The sequence below is a fragment of the Hemitrygon akajei genome, chromosome 31, assembly GCF_048418815.1.
Source record: "Hemitrygon akajei chromosome 31, sHemAka1.3, whole genome shotgun sequence".
Classification (NCBI taxonomy): domain Eukaryota; kingdom Metazoa; phylum Chordata; class Chondrichthyes; order Myliobatiformes; family Dasyatidae; genus Hemitrygon; species Hemitrygon akajei.
In genome coordinates this window covers 4331148-4340521 of record NC_133154.1, presented here as the reverse complement: position 1 = coordinate 4340521, position 9374 = coordinate 4331148, and positions in this window count along the sequence as shown.

Below are 9374 nucleotides of genomic sequence, written 5' to 3'. Positions count from 1 at the left end.
ACTTACGGACAGCATTTGAGCTGCGCTTGGCCACACAGTCGTGGGTGGATGCAAGTTCAATTGTAACAAATGAAAATCAAAGAAACCACAAATGCTGGCAACCTGCTACTCTCTCCGCAGACGCTGTATGACCTGCTGAACGTTTCTTTTAGTTGAGCATCAAAGCAGACTTATTTTTATATACTTTATTTAGTTAAAGATACAGTGCAAAATAGATCCTTCCTATCCAACGAGCTGCCCTGCCCAGCCCAGTTCCAGGGTTTATTATCACTGATGTATGTCGAGAAATTTGTTATATGTGGCAGTGGTACAGTGGAAGATATAAAGAAAGTGACTATAAAATTTTTTTTTAAATTATTCAAAAAGAGAGGTTCAGGATGAAGCTACATTGAGTGCATGTCTTCAGGCTCCTGTACCTCCTCCCTAATAGTAGCATTATATGCAAACGTTCAAGATCCTGAGGGCATAACGCAGGGTAGATGTCAAGGTGTTTCCACAAGTGGGAGAGACTTGCAATTATAAGATTAAGAGGTATTAATATAAACTAAAATGCATGGGAGCTTCTTCTTGCAAAGAATGAGGGATCTCTGGAATTCTTCATCCCATGGCAGGGTAGAGCACGACTTTGCCCACCAACCCAATTTTAGGTGTCTCCCTCCCCCTCTGTCCCTTTTCTCCCTCCCCCGATCTACTCCAGACCTCTTACGCTCTGCACCCAGCCACCACCGCCCTGTTTCTTTCCCCTCCTCCATTACTATCTGCCCCTCACCCACAAACTCCTCCCACTGGGTCACCTACTCTTCGCAGCTGCCCACTATCCCTCTAAGCCAGGGGTCCCCAACCTTTTTTATACCATGGAGAGCAGTATCACTAAGCAAAGAGTGCGTGGAGCAGATCCTTCAAAACTTTTCTAGCCACCTAAAGGAAAATGGAGGACTACGTGGGGAAAAACAGTCGGATTAATCTTGAATTGGCACAACATCATGGTTTGATGTCACAGTCAAAGTAAATTTATTTTCAAAGTTCATATTACTTACTTACTCCCTGAAAACCCACTGGCATTTTGGGCAGCAACGAAGGTCCTCCTTCTCTGTCTGTATCGAAGGATTCTTCGTTGTTATTCCTGTAACAGTTTTGTTTGACCAGTCAGCTGAACCATCGAACCTGGAGGACCAGTGAATCCCTCTCAGTCTGGCCTCTACCCTTTGACCTGTCATGGCATGTCTACCAAGAGCCAAAGCACAAAGCCCTGACTCCAGCCAACATAGATCTCCGAGTCATTGCCTCCAAACCTTACGACAAGGTTGTGGTCCGCTTGGAGGAAAGTACCTATCTGACACCATATACTATTTCGAGATGCATCTTCTTGCTGGCGTTTACAAGAAAATAAAGGAATACAATAGAATTAATGAAAAACTATACATAAACAAAGACTGACATCAACCAATGTGCAAAAGAAGATAAAATCGTGCAAATAATTAAAAATAAATAATATTGAGAACATGACCTGTAGAGTACTTGAAAGGAGTCTATAGGCTGTGGAATCAGATCAGAGTTGAGGTGAGTGAAGTTATTGACTCCCAGTTCAGGAGCCTGATGGTTGAGGGGTAATAACTGCTCCTGAACCTCCTGCCCCCACGGTAGCATGTTCTATGTACCTGCCTAAATGTTTCTGAAATACGGTTATTGTACCCACATCTACAGCTTCCCCAACAGCTCATTCTATATACCCGTCACCCTCCGTGTGAAAAAATTGCCCCTAAGGACCCTTTAGATCTCTTCCCCTCACCTTAAACTTGACTGAGATTTCTGAGGAGGTGACAAAGCTGATGATTGGAAGAAAAGGTGAGGACATTGAGGAACTGTGTAGTTTAATAAGGCATTTGACAAGGTCCTTTGTTGTAGAAACATAGAAACATAGAAAATAGGTGCAGGAATAGGCCATTCGGCCCTTCGAGCCTGCACCGCCATTCAGTATGATCATGGCTGATCATCCAACTCAGAACCCTGTACCTGCTTTCTCTCCATACCCCCTGATCCCTTTAGCCACAAGGGCCATATCTAACTTCCTCTTAGATATAGCCAATGAACCGGCCTCAACTATTTCCTGTAGCAGAGAATTCCACAGATTCACCACTCTCTGTGTGAAGAAGTTTTTCCTCATCTCGGTCCTAAAAGGCTTCCCCTTTATCCTTAAACTGTGACCCCTCGTTCTGGACTTCCCCAACATCAGAAACAATCTTCCTGCATCTAGCCTGTCCAATCCCTTTAGAATTTTATACATTTCAATAAGATCCCCCCTCAATCTTCTAAATTCCAGTGAGTATAAGCCTAGTCGATCCAGTCTTTCTTCATATGAAAGTCCTGCCATCCCAGGAATCAATCTGGTGAACCTTCTCTGCACTCCCTCTATGGCAAGAATGTCTTTCCTCAGATTAGGGGACCAAAACTGCACACAATATTCTAGGTGCGGTCTCACCAAGGCCTTGTACAACTGCAGTAGAACCTCCCTGCTCCTGTACTCAAATCCTTTTGCTATGAATGTCAACATACCATTTGCCTTTGTCACCGCCTGCTGTACCTGCATGCCCACCTTCAATGACTGGTGTACAATGACACCCAGGTCTCGTTACATCTCCCCTTTTCCTAATCGGCCACCGTTCAGATAATAATCTGTTTTCCTGTTCTTGCAACCAAAGTGGATAACCTCACATTTATCCACATTAAATTGCATCTGCCATGAATTTGCCCACTCACCTGACCTATCCAAGTCACCCTGCATCCTCTTAGCATCCTCCTCACAGCTAACACCGCCGCCCAGCTTCGTGTCATACGACTCACCCAGAAGATTAAGGTGTTTGGGGTCCACAGTGACTTGGCTGAATGGATTCAAAATCCAACCTCCCTTATTTGGATCCTTGCTGCACTTCCCTTTCCTCACGGTTTCCATCGCCAAAAGCTCATTTGTTGGTTCCACCTACCCACTCCCAGCCTCTGTCACCAGTCTCATTCTCCCCACATCCGTTTGTCCATCACCCTTCCTCCAGCGGAACCACACATCGGGAGCGATTCGCGTAACGCTTTAGCAACGCCAGCAACCCGGGTTCAATTCCACCGCTGTCTGTAAGAAGTCTGAATGTTCTCCCCTTGACTGCCACCTCTGGTTTCCCCCCTCGTTCAAAAGACGTGCAGGTTAGGAGGTTAGTTGGTCACATGGGTGTAATTGGACGCCACCGGCTTGTTGAGCTGGAAGGACCTGTTACCATGCTGTATCTCTAAACAGTTAAATCGCTTGCCATCTCTGACACCACCCCTTCCCCCTACCTCTTTCTGCTGGCTGACTCCCCTCTATCTTGTCTATCTAGAGAACAAAGGGTCCCAAAATATCACCCCGGACGAGTTATTTCTCAGAATATTTTTGTTTATGATAGACAGCTTGGAAGTGAACACAAATATAATTCCGGACTACTTGTATCATGTAGGAATTTGGAGAAATAAGAGATTAAATTTTACTGAATATAATTAACTTTTATTGAATATAATGCATTTAATTGCATAACGTTGCTGACGCTTTGCAATAGTTCAACTAAGTTAAAAATGTTTTGTTGATGACTTTTGTTTGTGCTCAGTGACTGAGGCTTCTCGTTTAAGTGTCCAACAATAATCACCCGGCATTGATGGATTCCAGTTGCCCTGATAACATTTCTCCGTGACCCCAATGTCCCAGTGAAACCTTTCACCATGCTCGCCACTGACAGTGCCAAGATTTGCAGGGAAGAAGTCTAAATGGGAATGCAGAAAATGAATCTCTAGTGACATGTTGCACTTCATGGTTTTGTATGCTTGAAGCGTGTTGTCATAGTTGCATGTAGTTTGGTGCTCTGTAGTTGCCAAGAAAATTTTCAGCAACATGCCCTTGTACGATTTTCTCCATTCTCACTAGAAGTTCTTCGAATTGCCTGTCATTGGTGACCTGTTTGGTTAACAAAAATGCCTTTGTTAATCTTGTCATCAGTTACTCCGACTTGAATTATGAATTGAGATAAATATAAAAGATTTTAAAAGATGGTGCATGATAGGGAAATTTCGTGATGGGTCTCATGATCAGCAGGCCAAAGCCCGTCAGGGACACCCGAAAGGATTCAGGGAGCTATATCAGTGGCATTTGTCCATTTCGCTGGCGTGCTGGGCTCTCACTGGACACACTCATCCTGGTCAAGGCCCGGGCTCACCGCTCAGACACACGGACTGAGGCACGACGAAGCGAAGCTGACACCTGGTGGTCGGCAGAGGGAGTGCGGCAGCGTTGCTGCAAGCCGAGCCTTCGCAATCGTACATCAAAGGTTTTAAGTAAACATTATCAAAGTAAATATACATCACCATATACTACCCTGAGATTTATTTTCTTGGAGGCATTCGCAGTAGGACAAAGAAATGCAACAGAATTAATGGAAAACTACACCAAGACTGACAAGCTACCAATGTGCAATGTGTGGGCTTGTTATCATGTTGGATCTCTAACAGAAAGAAAGACCAACCTTTGTAGGAAAAGCTGCCTCTCAGGTTAAGTCATAGAGTTACACAGCAAGGAACCAGGCCCTTCGGCCCAACTTGTCTCTGCTGACCAAGATTTCTCTCCAAGCTAGTACAGTATTTGGCGCACGCCCCTCTAAACCATTTCAGAATCAGAATCAGGTTTATTATCACCGGCATGTGATGTGAAATTTGTTAACTTAGCGGCAGCAGTTCAATGCAATACATAATCTAGAAGAGAAAAAAAATAAAAATAAAATAATAATAAATAAGTAACTCAATTACGTTTATTGAATAGAATAAAAAAGCGTGCAAAAACAGAAATACCATACATTTTTTAAAAAGTGAGGTAGTGTCCAAAGATTCAATGTCTGTCTTGGAATCGGATGGCAGAGGGGAAGAAGCTGTTCCTGAATCGTTGAGTGTGTGCCTTCAGGCTCCTGTACCTCCTTCCTGATGGTAGCAGTGAGAAAAGGGCATGTCCTGGGTGCTGGAGGTCCTTAATAATGGACGCTGACTTTCTCAGACACCATTCCTTGAAGATGTCTTGGGTATTTTGTAGGTTAGTACCCAAGATGGAGCTGAGTAGATTTACAACCTTCTGAAGCTTCTTTCAGTCCTGTGCAGTACCCCCTCCATACCAGACAGTGATGCAGTCTGTCAGAAAGCTTTCCACGGTACAACTACAGAAGTTTTTGAGTGTATTTGTTGACACGCCAAATCACTTAAAACTCCTAATAAAGTATAGCCGCTGTCTTTCCTTCTTTATAACTACATCAGTATTTTGGGACCAGGTTAGATCCTCAGAGATCTTGACACCCAGGAACTTGAAGCTGCTCACTCTCTCCATTTCTGATCCCTCTATGAGGATTGATGTGTGTCCCTTCGTCTTACCCTTCCTGAAGTCCACAATCAGCTCTTTCGTCTTACTGACGAGTGCCAGGTTGTTGCTGTGGCACCATTCCACTAGTTGGCATATCTCACTCCTGTACGCCCTCTCGTCACCACCTGAGATTCTACCAACAATGGTTGTATTGTCAGCAAATTTGTAACTGATACTTGAGCTATGCCTAGCTACACAGTCAAGTGTATAGAGAGAGTAGAGCAGTGGGCTAAGCACACACCCCTGAGGTGCACCAGTGTTGATTGTCAGCGAGGAGGATATGTTATCACCAATCTGCACAGATCTATGTATGATGTTTAAAAACATCCCAGTTGTACTCACCTTTACAGTTTCCTCTGGCATGTCGTTCCAGAGGGGTTAACATAACACTATTGCAGTGTCTTCGTGGAAGTAGGTACAGGGGTAAGTTTTTTACGCAAGGGTGGTGAGTGTGTGGAATGGGCTGTTGGCGACGGTGGTGGAGGCAGATACGATAGGGTCTTTTAAGAGACTCCTGGACAGGTACATGGAGCTCAGAAAAACAGAGGGCTCTGGGTAACCCTGGGTAATTTCTAAGATAAGGACATGTACGTCACAGTTTGTATTGTGCAGTAGGTTTTCCATGTTTCTATGTGTCAGCTGACCCAGCTTCAGTAAGGAGTTCCCACCACTGTCAGTAAGGCGTTGTACGTCTTCCCCGTGACTGCATGGGTTTCCTCCCACCCACAGCTCCAGTTTCCACCCACATTCCGAAGACGTACCAGTCAGAAGGTTAATTGGTTAATTGGAGTAACTGGGCAACGCGGAATCTCTGGTCTGGAAGGGCCTGTTCCCGTGTCTATTTCTAAATCGGATATCCAGGATCCTCTCTGTGAAAAAGTTGCCCTTCAGATCCACTTTCAAATCTTTCCCATCGCACCTTCTTTATGTCCACAACCACTGGCTCTGCTGTGGGGTCTTCACGGCCTCGCAGGCGGGCAGCGCAGCACGTTCGGCAATCGCGCTCGTGAATAGGCACGTTCCCGCTAATTACTGTCTTATTATGGTGGTAAATCCCTCCTTTTCATTTTAGTCCCGTCGACGCTCGACCAAAAGCGCAGCAACATTTACGCTCCCTGCTTACCCTTGTCCTTGCCCAGGAAAGAGGACTATCGTTCTGATTGAAAGGAGCGGCGTTCGTTCAGTTTTTAGATATTGCATTCAGCTGCAGTTTTCAGATTCAGATTCAGTTTATGGTCATTTAGAAACCACAAATGCAATGCAGTTAAAAAATGAGACAAGGTTCCTCCAGAATGATATCACAAAAGCGTATGATGAAACAGACTACACTAGTTAAAGTTTTGGCTTTAACTTACAGTTTGAGAGATTTAGTTAACAGCCCCGTCGTTAGTTACTGCCTGTTAAACAGCTGGCATTTAGGGCAGTAATAAAGAACAGCCCTGTTGGCCTCATGTTTATTTCTTTCCTTTCCCTTTAAGTTTAGCAACAGTTCTCATTAAGGTCAATGAACAGTCAACCCGCTTCAGTACCTGCCTCTCTCTCTCCGCTCTTGGGCCATATCCAAATGCTCTGACAACAAGAGTTGGGAATTCACCCTTATATAGTGCTGCCAGCTGTCAACAACGCCGTCAAAATCTGACGTATGAACGATTGTCTTTGATAGTTAACACTGTCCATTGCAGGGAGAGATTCATGGAAGTAGGACCTTCAGCCCATCTACTCTGTGCTGACCCTCAACCACCCACTTCATTCTCCCCCGCACTCTTGTCAATTCGCCCCTGGATTCTGCCACTCATCCACTGACTCAGAGAGCTTCCCTGCTGAATGACTCTTTCATCAGTTCCCTTACAGTTAGTTCCCAGTCACTGGGAGATTGGTTCGTATCTGTTCCCCACCATGGTCTGGGTCAGTCCTAGTGAAATCATCCTGTCTAAGGGCGAATGTGGAAGGTAGCAAGTTTTGCAGATGATACCAAGGTTGGTGGAGTTGTGGATGGTGTAGAAGGTTGGCAAAGAATACATAATGATATAGATTAGTTGCGGATATGGGCAAAGAAATGGCAGATGCAGTTTAACCCAGTATTGTACCTTGGAAGGGCAATTGCAAAGAGACAATACACTATTAACTGCAAGATCCTTAACAGTGTTGCTGAGCAGAGAGATCTTGGGATCCAAGTTCATATCTCCTGGAAAGTGGCTACACAGGTCAATAGGGTGGTTAAGATCCCTTATGGAATGCTTGCTCTTATTAGTTGAGGCTTTGGGTTCAAAAGTCAAGAGGTTCTGTTGCAACTATATAGAACTTTGGTTAGGCCCCATCTGGAGCCTTGCGTACAGTTCTGGTGAGGATGTGGAGGCTCTGGAGAGGGTGCAGAAGAGGTTTACCAGGATGCTGCCTGGTTCAGAGGGCCTGTGCTGTCACTGGAGGCTGGACAGATTTCTCTGGAGCAGCAGAGGCTGAGGGGAGATCTGATAGAGGTTTATAAGATTATGAGAGGCAGAGATGGAGAGGACAGACTATCGGTTTCCCAGGGTAGAGATGTCTAATACCAGAGGGTAGGTTCAAGGGGGATGTGAGGGGTAAGTTTTTTACTCAGAGTGGTGGATGCCCGGAATGCACTGCCTGGTATGGTGGTGGAGGCAAATACATTAGAGGTTTGTAAGAGATGTTTAGATAGGCACATGAGGAAGATGGAGGGATTTGAACATTGTGTAGGAAGGGGAGATTAGTTTTTGGGTACTCTTGATTTAGCAAGTTTGGTACAACATTGTGGGCCGAAGGGCCTGTTCTTGCACTGTACTCTTCTACGCTCTTTGCTCTATGTCCCACGCTGGAATGAAATAAATCCCAGTGTGAATAAATTCTCAACCCAGAGAGGGGTGGGAATGTGGGGCCTCCTCCCACAGGAGAAGGAAAGGGGACTGCTGGAACAAGATGGGAAGTGGCTCGTGTGGAGCAGATATCCTGGAACAGATGGGCTGAATGGCTTGTTGAGGGGGGGGCATCCAAGGTAGATCCTGTGCCAGTTGCCAGCAGTGACGTCTGATCACAGCCAGCGTCCCCTCCTCTGTGTGAATGCACATGCGTGCCATCTGCACGTGTACATAAGCACACAGACACACCGTATATACATGTAATACCCACATAGTCAAACACGTGCATACGTGTGCCTGCACACACACACACACACACACACACATACACTAATATGCGTACCTTACACATATGCATTAACAGACGTATAGACTCACAAACCCGTGCACATGCTATGCATAGACTGAAACACATATATACACACATGTAAACAGACATACACATAAGATACATGATATACTGTATACATGAACACGGGGGCTCAGAATGTACCAGCAGCAAAGTTGTACTTACTGACTGACTGCCCGTTGCCATCACTGGTACTTCGGACAGCATCGAAGGTCCTCCCCCTCTGTCTGTCCCTGACCACCCTATGGTCAAGGTCTTGATGGTGTTCAAGTCTTCCTTCATTGTGTCAGTAGCTTCCTCTTGGTTTACTGTCAGTCATGCGAGTCCCAGGTGGAGACTCAGGAATACGTTCACACTCCGATGGAGAAGGATTCTTCATTGCTGTTTCCGTAACAGTTTTGTTTTACCAGTCAGGGTTGTTACCCCTGAGCTGAACCCCCGAACCCAGAGGACTGGTGGACCACCATTAGCCTGGCCTCTACTCTTCGACCTGTTTGGCAAAGGTGACCCTACCAAGAGCCAAAGCACAACATCCTGACCCCAGCCAACATATCTCCCTGGGTCGCTGAGGCACACAAGCCTCCAACTCATGACTAAGTGGTGGTCCTCTTGGAAGAGCAAAGTTGTGGGACATCTTTGTTAACCCCTAGTTAGACTGCATCTGGAACACTGAGGTCCAGTTGTAGACATGCTGTAGGACAGACTCAATTGGCAGTGTAGATGAGGCAGAGAAGGT